The sequence below is a fragment of the Hypanus sabinus genome, chromosome 5, assembly GCF_030144855.1.
Source record: "Hypanus sabinus isolate sHypSab1 chromosome 5, sHypSab1.hap1, whole genome shotgun sequence".
NCBI classification, from domain to species: domain Eukaryota; kingdom Metazoa; phylum Chordata; class Chondrichthyes; order Myliobatiformes; family Dasyatidae; genus Hypanus; species Hypanus sabinus.
This window is the reverse complement of record NC_082710.1, coordinates 135,549,918-135,567,519: the sequence shown is the minus strand read 5'-3', so window position 1 is coordinate 135,567,519 and position 17,602 is coordinate 135,549,918. Positions and strand designations below refer to the sequence as shown.

Genomic DNA, 17,602 nt, shown 5'->3' with positions numbered 1-17,602 from the left:
AAGCAACATTTATTTATTGTACAAATTCAAAGGATACATGCTTCAAAGACACAAAGCACTGGTCACAATGTTCACTGTGTAAAATCCAAATAAATTCCTGCTCCCTCAATTGGAACAGACTAGGTATGTTTGCAGTTTTCCAAGACTGGAGTCAGTCACAGAAGACTCCTACGTACGATTAAAGAGTTTGTCATTACTTTGTGAAAGTTAATGTAATGATCAGTATGTGTTAACCAATACTGAGTGGTTTTATTATGGACTGAAACTGCAATTCACATGCGCAGGGACATCTGAACCTGAAGAGAGTAGTGACATTCCTCCCAACTACTGGTAGTATTCACAAGACACTACCTTAAGAACACAACACCTATCATCAAAGATCCCCGCCCTCTGGACCTTGCTAATTGCTTGTAGGAGGTACAGAAGCCAGAAGTCACAAAACACGAGGTTAAAAAAAATAGATTATTCCCTTCAACCAAGTTCAGAAGAGAGGTCTCAACCCAAAATGTCAACTGTTTATTTCCCACCACACACATTTTCTGTGAGTTGCTCCCTTCAATCATTTTCTTGAATCAAATGGCACAACCTTAATCAAAGTGACCACTTTGATCTCCTTACACTAACAGTTTATTTGTTTTGTGTGCTTTCTTGTAAAGATTGTATGTATCAAATTGAATCGACTATTTCTTACATCCTTCACATACATGAGAAGTAAAATCTTGGTTACATCTCCATCTGAATGTGCCAAGCGCAATCATAGTAATTTATAATAACATAATAAATAGAACAGTCAATGTAATATAGAGTACACTCAAATCAGCATGAGTTCATCAGTCTGATGGCCTGGTGGAAGAAGCTGTCCCAGAGCCTGCTGATCCTGGCTTTTATGCTGTGGTACTGCTTCCCAGATGGTAGCAGCTGGAATAGATTGTGGTTGGGGTGACTTGGGTCCCCAAAGATCCTACGGGCCCTTTTAACACACCTATCCTTGTAAATGTCCTGAATCATGGGAAGTTCACAACTACAGATGTGCTGGGCTGTCCGCACCACTCTCTGCAGAGTCCCGCGATTGAGGGAAGTACAGTTCCCATACCAGGCAGTGACGCAGCCAGTCAGGATGCTCTCAATTGTGTCTCTGTAGAAAGTTCATAGGATTTGGCGGCCCATACCAAACTTCCTCAAACATCTGAGGTGAAAGAGGCGCTGTTGTGTACAGACCACGTGAGGTCCTCGGTGATGTGGATGCCGAGGAACTTGAAGCTGTTTACCCTCTCAACCCCAGATCTATTGATGTCAATAGGGGTTAGCCCATTTCCATTCCTCGTATAATCCATAACCTTTGTTTTTGTGACATTGAGGGAGAGGTTGTTTTCTTGAAACCTCTGTGTCAGATTGATTACTTCTTCCCTGTAAGCCTCCTTGTTATTGTTTGAGATGAGGCTAATCAATGCAGTGTCATCAGCAAATTTAATTAGTAGATTGGAGCTGTGGGTGGCGATACAGTCATGGATATACAGGGAGAAAAGGAGGGGACTCAGTACACAGACCTGAGCAGCTCCTGTATTTACAGTCAGAGGGTTGGAGGTGAAGGAGTCCACACTTGTAACCCACTGGCGATCTGACAGGAAGACCAGAATCCAGCTGCACAAGGCAGGGTCAAAGCTGAAGTCTCTGAGGTTCTTGTTGAGCCTGGATGGAACTATGGTATTGAAAGTTGAACTGTTGTCCAAGAACAGCATTCTCACATAAGCATCCTTCTTCTGCAGATGTGTAAGGATGGTATGCAGAACAGTGGATATTGCATTGTCCGCTGATCGGTTGTGTCAGTAGGTGAGTTGTAGGGGGGGGCACTTTGGGCGGTAGCAAGCTGCAGATGTAATCCTTGACCAGCATCTCAAAGCATTTGCTTATTACTGAGGTGAGTGAGACAGGACGCCAGTCGTTCAGGCATGTTACCTTGGTCTTTTTTGGTAGAGGGACAATAGTGGATAATTTGAAGCAGAAGGGCACTCTACACTGGGAGAGGAAGAGATTAAAAATATCAACAAACAAACCTGACAGTTGTGCTGCACACATCTCGAGTACTCGTCCTGGGATGCCGTCCAGTCCCACAGCCTTGCGACTGTCCACTCGTTGGAAACATTTGCGAACCTCAGCCTCAGAGATGACCGGGTTGCAGGTTGTAGCAGTAGCTTTCCTTGGTGGTGCAGAGTTAGCAACATCGAACTGAGCGCAAATATGATTGAGCTCATCTGGGAGAGAGGCCGCGATGTTGGCGGCACCACAGCGTTTAGCTTTGAAGTCTGCGATGGTATGCAGTCCTCACCACAAGTCATCTGTGCTATTTGTTGTAAATTTTGACTCAATCTGCTCCCTATATTGTTGTTTCACAGCCTTGATAGCTTTGCGCAGATTGTAGCTGCTTTTCTTGAGCCCTAGTTGGTCGCCAGCAATGTAAGCTCGATGTCTTGATGTAAGTGCTGCTCACACAGAACTTTTGATCCAGGGTTTCTGGTTCAGGAAGACCCTGACTGGGGGACAACATTGTCGAAGCACTTCCAGATGAAGCACGTGGCACTATCAGTGAACGGAGATATCCTCATCATGGAAGACATTCATCGATGCAGTCCTGCAGCATGGAGGCTGATTGGTTGGACCAACAGTGGATGGTCATAACTATGGCTGCCTCTTGTTTCAGCTTCTGCCTGTACGTCAGCAAAAGCAGGATCAAAGAATGATCTGATTTTCCAAAAGCTGGGCGAAGGTCAGCTTTATAAGCATTGCAGAAGGGAGTGTATCAGTGGTCAGGTGTGTTATCTCCACGTGCGCTCACCTGGATCTGCTGACAAAACTTCGGAGAGACTTTCGTCAGCGACGTTCGATTAAAGTCACTGGGGATGATGAAGGCAGCCTTTGGTTGGGGAGCCTCCAGCGTGTTGATAGTCTTGTACAGTTCCTTGAGAGCCAGGTCAGTATCAGCCTGCAGCGGAATGGACGCCACTGTGATAATAACAGCTGTGAACTCCCTAGGCAGCCATTAGCCATAAATATGATTTATGTATTTCTTTCTTTCTTTCTTAATCTTTTTATTAATATTAGTAATATGGACAGAATACAGATGATATATTGATAAAGAAATTACCAACATACACATTCCATTACATATGAAAAAAAACATACATAATAGTTACAATATAAATGAGTTTACCAAGACATAAGCCATAAGATATATGTATGGACATAGTAAATCTAAATATTTCATATTGTATAATATAAAAAAAACAGAAAAAAGAAAGAAAAAAAATCAAACAAAAATTTATATAATGCAAAACTAACTAATCTAATCTAATAACTATAACTAATAAGTAATATAAAAGAAAAAAAAAACAAACAAAAGAGAAGGAAAAAAAAAGTGGGCTGTTTATAATCTCTCACAAAAATAAGTATTCATCAATGCCGTCACTTCCGGTCCTCTCAAAATACATAAGCTAAAAGCTGGGAAATCAAATGTACTTGGCACAGGGTCATATTACATCATCTGAAAATGTTGTGTATTTCTTATAAATACTGCTTATAGCACAGTGGCTAGCATGGCGCTATTAAAGCTCGGGGCGTCGGGGTTCATAGTCAATCCTGCTATCCTCGCATCAGGAGTTTGTACATTGTCCCCATGGAAGGCATGGGTTTCCATGGGTGCTCTGGCTTCCTAGCACAGTCCAGCGACTTACCGGTCAGTCAGTTAATTGATCATTGTTCCTTGATTAGGCTAGGGTTAAATCTGGGGTGGCAGTGGCTCAGTGCTAAGAGACAAAAGGGCCTATTCTGTACTGTATTTTACACACACACACACACGCGCAAAATTTACTTGCTGCAGCCTCTCTATTTATGCAGTGAGGCTTCAGAAAGTAAGTCGTGCATTTACCTGTGCATATATATATATATACACACACTTGAACAAATGACAATAAGGACAATTTTGACTTAATGTTGCACACTTGTGGCTGCTATTTTATTGAAAAATGTATTTGTGATCCCAACCTCCAAACCCCGTTCGGATTCTCAGCTGACAGTGTTGTGGGAGTGCTGCACTATCAAAGATGCTGTCCTGCAGATCCAACCTTAGATATGGTTGGTGACGGAAAAAAATATAGATTTGAGCTGAGTAAACGGTTTATTCCCCTCTGTAGATGCTGCCCAACTGGCTGTGTTCCAACATTTTGTTCTGTCGCTCAAGACTTGCAGCAGTTGCAGAGTGTCTTGAGTTTAGAATGGAATACTTGCAGTTTTACCATTCCTATCACATACCTTTCAGCAACTCCAAACGGAGATAGAGCTTATGAAATTCATCTGAAGTGGGGTACTCCAGTAATACAGGAAATCTGATAGCCTGTTATATCTCCATCCACCACAAACAGTATTGTGAAAAAGGGCTAAATAGTCTGATTTAGAAATGCTGATTTTAGTATGAATATTTGTCAAGACACCAGTGATAATTAATCCATTCTTCTTCAACATTGTGCAATTGGAATTCTTATCTCTACTTATCAGATTAAGGCCTCAAAGATGAGACCTAGGACAGCACAGTTCGCTTGGTAATGGAATGGAGATTTTGGCCTAGATTTTTCTGCTCATGTCTCTCAAATGGTCCTTGAACTTAGAGACTTTTCCCACCCCTTCAGGTGAGAGCAAATATCAGAACAAAGAAATAGAAGCGGAAGTAGATTATGTGGTCCCTGAAACTTGGACCACAAGACATAGGAACAGATTTAGGCCATTCAGCCCATTGAGTCTGCTCTGCCATTCCATTATGGCTGCACCTGGATCCCACTCAATCTCATACACCTGCGTTTTCACCATTTCCTTTGATGCCCTGACCGATCAAGAAACATTTAACTTTCACCTTAAATATACCCACGGACTTTGCATCCACCGAAGTCTGTGGCAGAGCATTCTACAGATTTGTTATTCTCTGGCTAAAAAAATTCCTCCTTACCTCTGTTCTAAAGGGTCACCTCTCAATTTTAAGGCTGTGCCCTCCAGTTCTGAATACCCCCACCACAGGAAACATCCTCTCCACATCCCACCCTATCTAGTCCTTTCAACATTTGGTAGTTTTCAAACATTCATTGAAACAACAGCTGATCTCACCATCGTAATGGTTGACTCCCTAATGAACAGAACTAATATGTTCATCCTGATTTTAAAAGTAGTAAGCAACTTGGCCTTCACAGCTTTCTGGAGCAAGGAATTCTAAAGATTTTCAGTCCACTGAGAGAAGTTTCACCTCATCTGGAGCTATGCTTCAAAGTTCCAGGTGTCTCAAAATCAACTTGGTGAAACTGCCTTTGACTCTAAATAGGATTCATCAATTTTCAATATTATTTACCTCCCATTCTTCTGAACTCCAATGACTATAGGCACAATCTCAAAGGATAACTGAGTATAGAAACAGGTCTCCTAGTTCACTGTATCCATAGCAACAATTTAACACTCATTTGTACCAATTCTACACTCCTTGCATTTATTCTCTCCATATTTCAATCAACTTCCTCATTCTACCACTGAGGAACAAGTTACAGTCACCAATTTGCCTGGCAGAAACTGGATCAGAATATACATTGATTTTATATTGAACATTTGTAGTTTTGTTTGATTGATAAACACATTGTAGTCCTAACCTCCCAACCTTCTGTCTGATTCTCAGTTAAGGGAACAACAAAAGCCACATAATCACAGGGAGATGGCACAAGCTTGTCATTGACAGTATCAAAGGTCAAGATGGAACTTGGGTTACTGGATTTGAGAGGCATAAACTCTACCAGCTGTGCCACTGTGCTTAAAGTCTCTTCATAAATCAGCCCCTTCATTCCAAGAAGCAAGCCAGTAAACATCTGCTACACTGTCAACAAAGCCATTTTGCCCCCTTTTTAGACAAGGAAATCAAATGTATTTGTGGTATGGTCTCACTACACCCTGCGCAGTTGTAACAAAAGGAAAAAATAAAACTCCTTTTTCTGAACCATGACTAACTCCAAAGTGAGATGCAACACACACAAAATGCTTGGGTGTATTCAGCAGGTCAGGCACCATCAATACAAATGAATAATCAGGCCAAGATCCTCTTCAGGACTGAACTGCAAGGTGCCAGACAAAAGGAGAAGTGAAGGAATCTAGCAAGAAGGTGCAGGTGAAATTAGGTGGGTGGGAGAGGTCAAAGGCTGGAGGTGAAGGAATCTGATAAAGGTGGAGGATGGACCATAGGAGAAAGGGAAGGAGGGTGGTATCAAGGGGAAGATATAGGCAGATGAGGTTACAGTGGAGAATCTAGGAAGCAGGAGTGAAGTGGGTGGGTGGGGGGGGGGGAAGAATTTTTTTTGGTGAAATCAGTAATCCTACCTTCAGGTTGGAGGCCACCCAGACAGAATACAAAGTGCTGCTTCTCACCGAGGATGGCCTCGTCTTGCCACAAGAGGAGGCAATGGTTTGCCATATGAGAACAGGGATGTGAATTAAAATGTTTGCTGACCAGGAGGTTCCATTTGTGGTGGACGGAGCAGAGGTGCTCGATGAAGCAGTCCCCTAACTTAAAAGTCTGATGTTAACTTCATCAAGGTTCACAGATATCCTGACATTCAATGTCTTTCCATAATCATGGACATTGGCAATCTTGTCCCCTGATCTATCCTATTCTCTTTAACAGGCCAATGTCTTTGTAATAGCAAATTTCAGAAAGCTGCACCTTGGAGAGTCATTTCAGTAATTCAGGTAAAAGAATGTATTAAGCTAATAGAATAACAAGACACTTTCTTCATTGCTTAACTAGATCTAACAAGCCCAGGCTCCAAGGACTCAAAACACTGACCCCAAGATTTGTTTTTTTGTCAACTGCCAAATTGAATAAATGTTCACTACAAAAGAAAATGCTTAAAACTTGATAACCTCACAAACAATTTTCAATCATGCATTATTGAAGCTCAAATTTATCTCCACCCAGCTGGGAACAATATGCAAGAGTGAATATGACTTTGGCTAATAATCACCGTATCCAAATGATCTTATTGGGTTTTAATTGTATTTATGTACAGAAACAAATACAAAGACATCTGCTGCCTGAACATTTGTGATGTGATTTTATTTCTGATGGCAAATATAAAGATCTTGGAAACCAGCAATTCGAGGCGATTCGTGTCACATCTGTAAACTGCAGGTGGAAAGTATTAAGACTTCTTGAGTGGATATGCTTGACTGAGCAGGTGACATGGTGCCGAAAAATGCAAATATGCCTCAAGTAAGTTGTAGCCACTAATTTTTGATGCATCTCTTTAACAGCAGACAAAAATAATTCAGAATAATGGATTTACTTTTGAAATAACATGAGAAAATAATCTCACTACTTCATAGTCATTGAATCATAGAACAATACAACACTGATATAGGCCCTTCAGCCCAACTAGTCCATGCCTGCCATTGTTCCCACACTGTTAGATCTAAGTTCCATCATTTGGCCCACATCCTTCAAAACCCCTCCATGTAGCTATACAAGTGTTTCTTAAGTGACATCATTGCATCTTCCTCAACCATTTTCTCTGACAACTTCTATACTCACCACCTTCTGCGAGAAATATTGCTTAAGTGCGTTTTAAATCTTACCCCTCTCACCTCAGTCTTTGAAAAAGATGGCTACATATCTATGCCTCTCATAATTTTAAACTTAACTTGCTAAATTATCTTAATTAATGTAGACAAATTCTACACCCCACAGTATAAAATGAAAACCCATACATCAGTATGGCACAGATCATGATTAACATTTATATGCAGGGTTCCAGAAACTAAAATGCATAACTTGACAATGATTCAATAATTGATGAATTATTCTGGTAATAATCAGTATATCACTCATTTGTTGTGTGCCATGTTGTATGACATGAGCAATCATGGCATTTTCATGATCATGAATGGTCTTGGCAAATTTTTCTACATAAGTGATCTGCATTGCCTTCTTTTAATTGATATATAGGACTATATATTTATGGCAACATTTAGTAGTGCCTTGGTGTAAGACAAAGGTAACTACAATGGAGCCATTACAAGCTCCGTTGAAGTTCAATGTGACTCATGGTCCTGTTTCTAGAGATTTATTACAGAGTATATTCAATTATGGTATAACATGACCACTAATCTGGAACACAAGAGATACTGCAAATCAAAATCAACACACACAAAATGCTAGAGGAACTCAGCAGGTCAGGCAACATCTATGGAAAGGAATAAACAGTCAACGTTTTAGGCAGAGACCCCTCATCAGGACTGAAAAAGAAGGGGGTAGATGCCAGTCTAAGAAGACGGGGGTATGGGAAGGAGGACAAGCTAGAAGGTGATAGGTGAAACCAGGTGGGTGCAGGACAGGAGATGGAGAAAGAGGCTAGGAGGTGATTGGCAGAAAAAGGTAAAAGGGTGGAGAAGAAGGAACCTGATAGAAGAGGAGGGTGGACCATGGGAGAAAGGGAAATAGGAAGTGCACGGGGAGCCAAAGGGGTGATAGACAGGTGAGGAGAAGAGAATAGGTAAGAAGGGTGCTGATTGGGGAAATGAAGAGGAAAGTGGGAGGGGTAAAAAATTACTGGACATTGGCAAAATTGATGTTCATGCCATCAGGTTGGAGGCTACCCAAATGTGGAACCATGTAGTTTTCTTTCAACTTATGAAAGGAGAACAGAATGACAGTAACTGCTCAGTGTTTTCATTATTACATTATACAAAACCATAGTTCAAGCATTGTCAGTCCAATTAACTTCCAAAAATAGAAAGCCCTTCAACCCTCCAAGATGGACTTCTCCAGATTTTGAAGGAAAGGACCAGGATTGTTTGATGTCAATGTTGAAAGGAAGTGGAGAAAGAAATTTAAGTTAGCACTTCAGTTCGATGATCCATCAGAAGATAAGATGCAAGATTGTCCACTTGAAGCATTAACTCTGTTTCCCTCTCCACAGATTCTGCTGCCTGAACTGTTTATTATTTCTAACACTTCCTGTAGTTATTTAGAGTATATATAGTCCAAAGTGGATCAAAGTGATGACTCATTGACAAGGACAAATGGTCTACACAATTTTACATTACCTAACATGTATGGCAGATTTTTAAATTCTCATTTGGAAATCTCTTCATAATCTTCACCACTCCTCCCCTATTGACCACCTACACGTTAAATTCTTCTACCATTGATTCTGTGACTTCAACTGAAACATCCCTGAGTTTCAGAATTACTTCCCTCAAACTTGTAATCTTCTTCCTTCTTAAAGATATTCTGTAGATTCTCTTTTATCAGTTGTCATAAAACCTTACATAGTTCAGTGTCAGATATTATGTATTATTATATTAATAACGGCTCCTGTCACCAATATCCTAACACATTGAGGTATCTAATCTCTTAAAGGCTTGGGTAGCAGCTGACACGGGAGTATTTTTATGAAGAGAGTCAGTGGTGTTTGATGTTTTACCATACATTTCCTGTTGTGTCCACACTTTCAGAGGACCCCGTGAGCTTTTGCAGGAAGTTGCAAATGATACACGTATAAAAAGCCTTGCTTCTTGTAGCTTTCCTGTCATGTTATCGCAAAGTACTTTGTAGCTGAAAAGGTGTTTCTGAAATGTAGTTGCCATTGTAATGCAGGAAATGCACCAGTCATTTTACGCACAGCAAACTCCCACAATCAGGATCGTAAAATCAGAAAGTTGGACAGTATGAAAACAGGTCTGTTGGCTCACCATATCTGCACCAAACATTGAATAAGCAATTACCCTGCTGAAGGGTCTCAGCCCGAAATGTCAACCATACTCTTTTACAGAGATGTTCCCGAGTTCCTCCCAAGTTCCTCTGGCATTTTGTGTGCCATTTTGTGTGCCATTTGATTCCCAGCATCTGAAGACATTCTCTCATTTACACTAATCTTGTTTTTTTTTACACCCTCATCAAAATCTCTGTAGCTCTTTCACTTTATACTACTATTCTGTTATTGTTTAACCTTGTTGGAAAGATCATTGGGGGTATTTCAACTGCTTTTCTACAGAAAAATGGAAAGCTATGCAGGAGAGAAGTGTTAGATTGATCTTGCAGTAGGCTAAAAGGTTGGCAGAACATTGTGAGCATAAGGGCCTGTGCAGTGCTGTGCTGTTTGATGTTTAATGTTCTAGCCATGGAAACTTCCAAATGAGAGAACAACTTAACATTTCATCTGAGAAGTAGGTTCAATGACAGTGCAGCACTCCTTCACCCCTGGAATATTGGTCCAGATTCTTACATTCAATGCTCAAAGGATAATACCATTTAGATGAGGGATGATTGATAAGTTTATGGCCTAAGGTAGAAGGAGTCAGTTTTAGAAAACCTGACACATTTATTTGTCAACATAGTTCCCTCCTACATTTAAACATTTAGTCCAGTAGCCCAGTGGTCGTGGAGCATACAGATCTTGGACCTCCAGAAAGTGTCCAAAGCAGGGGTGATTGATAAGTTTGGGGCCGAAGGTAGAAGGAGATGAGTTGTACAGCTCTAGTTACATGCACATGCAGTTCAACTCTTCGAGTGATTGTGCAGAAAGTTTGAAGTTAATAGCTCATCAGGGTGATTGATAGGTTTGTGGCCTAAGGCAGAAAGAGATGAGATATTAACTTCAAACTTTCTGCAAAATCACTAAAAGAGTTGAACTGCTTGTGCATGTAACAAGAGCTGTATAACTCATCTCGTTCTACCTTGGGCCATGAACTTATCAATCACCCATCTGTGGACACTTTCTGGAGGTTCAAGATCTGTATGCTCCATGACCGCTGGAATAAATGTGTAAATGTAGGAGGGGGCTATGTTGAAAAATAAATGTGCTAGGTTTTCTAAAATTGACTCCTTCTACCTTAGGCCACGAACTTATCAATGACCCTTCATACAAAACAGCACATATTTCTATTTCGCCAAATGTTCAGAATTGAATTTGGAATGAATTTATTTAAATCTTAAATCCATCCCACAATGTGAGGAAGTAAAAATCTTCACATTATAACTCTATCGCAATGCACAGATGTGAATTTATAAGTCTAGTGACTTATAGGAAGAAGCTTTCCTATAGCATGTTGGTCCTGGTTTTAGTACCGCAGTACAGAGGGAAGCAGCTGAAACTGTTTATGGTTGGGATGACTGGTGCCTCTGATGATCTTCCAAGGCCTCCATTCTGCACCTTTTAATCATAAAAGCAGGCTGACAGTAAATGTGCGTATTTAGGTTCCAATATCACCTTGAAAGGAGACTGGTAAGCAATTCATTGGAAAGAAAAAGAAAACAGATTTGTAAAGCAGAGATGTATACCTCAAAGTCTCAATAGCATGATTGTAGTACCTGCACAAGTTCTCTCCTGTGGATTTGTTTGGGAACTTCAAGAGAGCCTCCTGTAGATGATGGTTAATGGGAGTGCATGATGAAATACTGGATACACTGCCATTAAATTTCAGGGAAGATGAGTCACACAGCTCCAACCTTGCGCAGAACTTTGCATCTTTCTTTCCAGCACAAAACTGCAGATGTTGTCCATGTTTGCATACCCAACACTGACAGCTGATACCTCAATAATATTTTAGGTTCAGCAGATGCCACTCAGTTGGCAGAGTCAAAATTCAGACCCATCCCATCATAGGTGCAGACATCAGTTACCTGGGCTTGTCGGTTGTCACAACACCGAGCGTGGGACTACTGTGATGCTATCTTGGGCACAGATGGAAGATCTGTGTGGAGATCTAACCCACTGCCTCTTCCCTGGATGATACAGTTGTCATGCTGTTGTTGACCTTGCTGAATCGATCCAGCACAGATACTATCAAACTAGTCATACTATTGTGGATCTAGAACTAATTAAAGTCAACGTCCAAGGCCATTCACAATTCTCTGCAAGCTTCCACCAGTCATGGCACAGCCAATGGGAGGGAATGTGTACAGGTTCATGGAACTCAGCCATATTAAAAAGGGCAAGTTACAGATACAACATTCCCTTCTTGGTTGAGGTTCAGGGCAGAAACTTGCTTCTTCAGGATCATTGGTGGGTATCAGCTTCTATTGAAAATTGTTCTCCCTTTCTTTCTTCCCTTCAGAGGCCTAGTCCTGATTTGTGTAGCCTCTGTTCTTTCCTCATGTCTAGGTACCCCAAGAGCAATAGCTGCTTATGCACGCCTGCTTCTTCAAAGACTTAACTCTTTTTTTTTTGCATTCTGAGAAATTAATTGCTAGAGAAAATTATACAGTAAACAGCAGAGCCCTTAGGAGTTGATATTCAGAAGGAATCTTGGAGTTCAACTCCATAGCTGCCTGAAAGTGTCAATATAATTGGATAAGTGGTAAAGACAGTGTAAGGCATGTTTACCTTCCTCAGTCAGGGCACTGAATATGACAGAGGTAAGTAATTTGCAGTTGATGAAAGGCATTGCCTAAAACATCGACTGTTTGTTCATTTTCATAGATGCTGCCTGACTTGCTGAGTTCCTCCAGCATTTTGTAAGGACACTCACACTCTGTTGGTGACAAAATGCATTTTTCATCCTATTTTGCAAAATCTTACAAAAGAGTTCAGTTGGCACTATTCTTCACATAATATTCCTATGTATTGGTTATTATGCCCCACAAGGTTATATGCTTTAAATTTAATGCACAAAACTCATGCCTATGAAGTTGTGTATTAAATTTGGAAAAGAAAGAATCTCAAACCACCATTTTATGGTTTCTGACAAAGATTACTTCATAATATACATTGTTATCATGCAGTGGCTTCTGACAAAGATTCCTTCACAACTACATTGTTATGGAGATACAAGAGGCTGCAGATGCTGGAATCTGGACTAACAAATAAGATGCTGAGAAACTCAGAAGATTTGGCAACTTCTGTGGAAGGAAACTGAAGGTCAACATTTCAGCTTGAGACCATCCATCTCGACTGTCTTGAAGGATCTCGCCCCAAATATCAATGGCTCATTTCCATCCACAGATGTTGCCTGACCACTTGAGTTCCTCGAACAGATTATTTGTAACCTTGTTATCATTTCACCATACATCCAGCACCTGAAACCAAATATGCTCAATACTTTTTGAATTAGTTTTGTAGAAGTACAGTTATGAACATTGGTTTAAACTTTAATGAATGCATTCAACCCAATCACATAAAGCAACAACTAAAGTACACAACAATTATTGGAGTATACAGTATGTTCTGTAATTTTCAATTTTCTTTCATTTCTTCAATGCCAACTATAGTGAGTTACAGAATGGAGTTCAAAGTTATTATCTACAATGCCCCATTACCTTCTCCATGGACAATGTTAGTAGTTCATCAGCAGCTTTGGATATCTCTATAAGGAAAGGTTTGTGAAAGGCTCTTGTGATTTTCCATTAAATTCAATACAAGAACATCAGTATTTCAGTGAAAGATGTCAATGGCTTTTCTTGACATAGATAATATCAAAACTACTTTAGGTTAAGCATCATACATAAAATGCTTACGGAACTCAGCAGGCTAGGCAGTACCAATGGAAAAGAGTACAGATGACATTTCAGGTCGAGGACCTTCATCAGGATTGATGAGCATAGTTAAGTATAATTATCGGTTTGCTGGATTTAAGTGCATAATTTAATGGCAATGGCTATCTGAAGGAATTTATTCCCTTGGTGTACTGGAGCTATTAAAAGGGCACTTGGTACCACATAGAGAGAATATCTCCTTTCTTCTCACAGCCTTGTTACACCTAATGTTCAGATTCTCACTGACCTTCAGAAAGCCTTGTGATCAGGGATCCCAGCTGAGTACTCCTTTTGAAGTATAGATCTTTACTAATTCTTTCTATTGTCTTCCAGTGGCATAATGGGAGTGAAAAGTATTTTCAGGTTATTTTACACAGAAAAGTCAGCTGAAAGTAATATTAAGCTCGGTCATTTACTTACGCTTGCCTCCATTCTGAATTTGGCAATTAAACCAATTATTTAATTTGCTGCACACCAGTGAACACTCTTAGCTGGAAGGAATGTATCTTTGTTCCTCTAAGTAAAATATTTTATATATTTTTCATGGCAGAAAATTGCAAAGAAGAATTCACAAAGGAATAATAATTCACAAGTGATAATGAATTATAACCAAATTCAAATCAAGACTCAGTATATTGACTGAGTTAATTTACTCACAAAGACAATCACTGCAAATTGAGAAGCACTATGGAGAAGGGTGCATCTGTACTCTTACCTTGTACCCAATCTCATCACATTGGATTACCTCACCTTTAATAACCGTCCTGCAAGAACGAAGTTAATCCACAGAACAAAATGGAAAATTGTTCAACTAGATGTACCTCCACCAAAGACCCAAGGTCACCCCAACCTGAACTACAGTATGCTGCTAATAGAAACATTGAAAACATACAGCACAATACAGGCCCTTCAGCCCACAAAGCTGTGCCAAACATCTCCCTACCTTAGGACTACCTAGGCTTTACACAAAGCCCTCTATTTTTCTAAGCTCTGTGTAGCCATCCAGGAGTCTCTTAAAAGACCCTATTGTTTCCACCTCCAGCACTGCCACCGGCAGCCCATTCCACGCACATCTGTGCTCTGTACTTATTTGGGTGAAATTTGCAGCATATCCCCCAAGTCATTGCTGACTAGTTTATGAGATAATAAATGAAAGTCCTCTACTGGTCCACCCCACCTCACAATTCACTAACAACAGCCTTTGAAAATATCCTGAAAAAATGTAAACTCAAGAGAGGCAGGCAATTATGCTTTTGTTTCAGACTGAACGTTTGTTTATTCCAATACAACCACCTGAATGTATGGCATGCCAAATGCTGAGGGCATAATTTTAAAGGTGTGAGAGAGAAAAAGATTAAAGCAGACTTTACACAGAAAGGGGCAGGTGCTTGGAATGTGTTGCCAGGGAATGTGGTAGATGCAGAGACAATAACATCTAAGAGATATTCAGACAGCCATATAGACAAGCAGAGAATGGACAGATATAGACCATTGCAAGCAGATTGGAGTAGTTTGGATTAGCATCATAGTTGGCACGGACACCTTGGGCCAGGGGTTCTGTTCCTGAGCTGAACCTGTCTGTGATAAAACTTACCATGGTAACTTCAGTCTGAGAAGAGTGTGTTTGAATCTCACGCTCCATACTGCAGCAGTGATTTCACACCTCTTATGTTTCAAAGACTTGGGTGACCTACAACAGGCACCTTAAAGAACAACAGGACAAATGCGAACCTTGCCCCTGTAAAATCCTCCAAATCCATTGAAGAGATAAGCAAACATGAATCAGTGTACTCTCCCAAGCATTGAATTGTAGTAACATCCAAAATGTAGAATAAACCAATCCTCAGAGGCATCAGAAGTGGAGAGAGGGTGCAATTTCAAATTCCTAGGTGTCAATATCTCTGAGGATCCAACCTAGACGCAACATATTGATACAGGTATAAAGAAGGCACAACAGTGGCTCTATTTCATTAGGAGTATGAAGAGATTTTGTTTCTCAACTAAAACACACAAACCCCTACAAGAGCATTCTGATTGGCTGCATCACCATCTGCTATGGGTGGTGGGTGGGGGTGGGGGGTTGTGTGGTGCTACTGCACAAGATCAAAATAAGTTGCAGAGACTTGTAAAATTAGTCAGTGTCATCATAACTACTAGCTTTTGTAGTATTCAAGACATCTTCAAGGAGTGGTGCTTTAGGAAGGCAGTCTCCATCATTATGGATCCCCGCCAATCAGGGCATGCCATCTCTACACTATTACCATTGAGAAGGAAGTACAGGAGCCTAAAGGCACACACTCAGCAATTCAGGAGCAGCTTATTCCCCCTCTGCCATCCAATCTCTAAATGGACATTGAACTTATGAAATCTACTTCACTACTTTTTTCTTAATTTCTTTTTTTACATTAATTACTTTAACTTAACTATTTAATCAACTTTTATATACACACTTAATGTAACTCAGTTTTTTCTCTTATTTATTTATTATGTAAATCATTGCCATAAAGTTCACAAATTTCACGACATATGCTGATGTTAAATCTGATTCTGAATGTTTTCTCTTGGCCAGCTGCATACTCCACATCAAACTCCCGTCTCCATTAACACAAGAGAATACCAGATGGATAAGTAAAAGATTCAAAGACTCTAAAAATGGATCACGCTCATAATTACAGCATTTCCTACTTTTATTCATTATCCTGCCCTCCATCCATGCTGACAATGATATCCATCACGCTAGTCCCATTTGTCCATGTTTAGTTCATATCCCTCTAAACCCCTCCTATACATATACTAATCAACTGCCTTTTGATTGCCAGTATTGGACCTGCCTCAGTCCATATATATATCATCTTCTACGTGAGGAAGTTGCCTCTCAGGTCCCTTTTAAATCTTCCACTTCTCACCTTAAATCTGTGCTCTCTTGTTTCTAGTTCCCCCTTACCTGGGGGAAAAAAAAGCACTATATCAAGCAGCCAGGTACTTTTTGAAAAAAAAATACTATTTATCATTTAGCTAACAATTCATCTATCTGTGCCCATCACTCCTTGATTCAGTTCAAGGTAGTGCACAGGGCGCATGTTGAAAGATAAATTAGAGCGTATTTTTTTTAATATAAACCCCACCTGTGATAGATGTAACACTGGGGTGGCTACCTTAACTCATATGTTTTGGTCTTGTATGAAGTTAAATAATTTTTGGAGAGGTGTTTTTAGAATGTTATCCAAAGTCATAGATTTGGACATACAACCTAATTCACTTACGGCAATCTTTGGGATCACTCCGAAGAAAATAGAAAATGTCCCTGCTTCCGCTCAATACATTATAACCTTTTCAACTTCATTGGCTAGGAGAGCTATTTTGTTGTATTGGAAAGATTCTAATCTACCTATTGGTTTCTTTTTTTGGGTCTCCTCCATTACGTCGTGTTTAAGTTTGGAGAAAATCAGAAGTCAGATATTTGATACATCTTTTAAATTTGAGCAAACCTGGTGACCTTTCATATTTTCATATGACTTAAATTTTCTTTTTTTTAACTTTTTTAGGTAATCTTTTTTCTTCTTCTTTGTGATGTTTCCTTTTTTTGCAATTATATCCTCAAATGGACTGTCCAGTCTTCTTTTTTTCTGTTTTAGATTAGTGTTTTTTTTCTTCTCGACAATAAAAATTTTGAGTCATTTTTTAATGAATTGTTAAGAGAAGCTGCGGTTCCTATTATATATTAGCTCAATACTATATTATACATGATTTTGACAGTGTATATTCCTTTCCTTGTACTTTTATTGAAATATGTATTTGATATAACTTCTCCTCTGATTTGTATTTATTCTCATATTTTAAATAATTAAAAAAGATTGAAAATGAATGAAAAATTTACTAATATTGAGATACAGTGTGGAGTAAGCCTTCCAGCAACTGTATCCTAATCATGGGAGAACCTACAATGACTAATTAACCCAACAAGCAGTACATCTTTGGACTATGGAAAGAAACCAAAGCACCAGTAGGAAACTCATGTGGTCAAGGAGAGAAGGTATAAATTCCTTATTAATA

General features: G+C 39.8%; 1 protein-coding gene across 2 annotated transcripts in view; it reads right to left on the bottom strand.

The window, feature by feature from the left end:
* Positions 1-17,602, bottom strand: part of dachc (dachshund c) — a 540,735-nt gene that overhangs the window by 319,209 nt on the left and 203,924 nt on the right. The gene's annotated exons all lie outside the window — the stretch shown is intronic.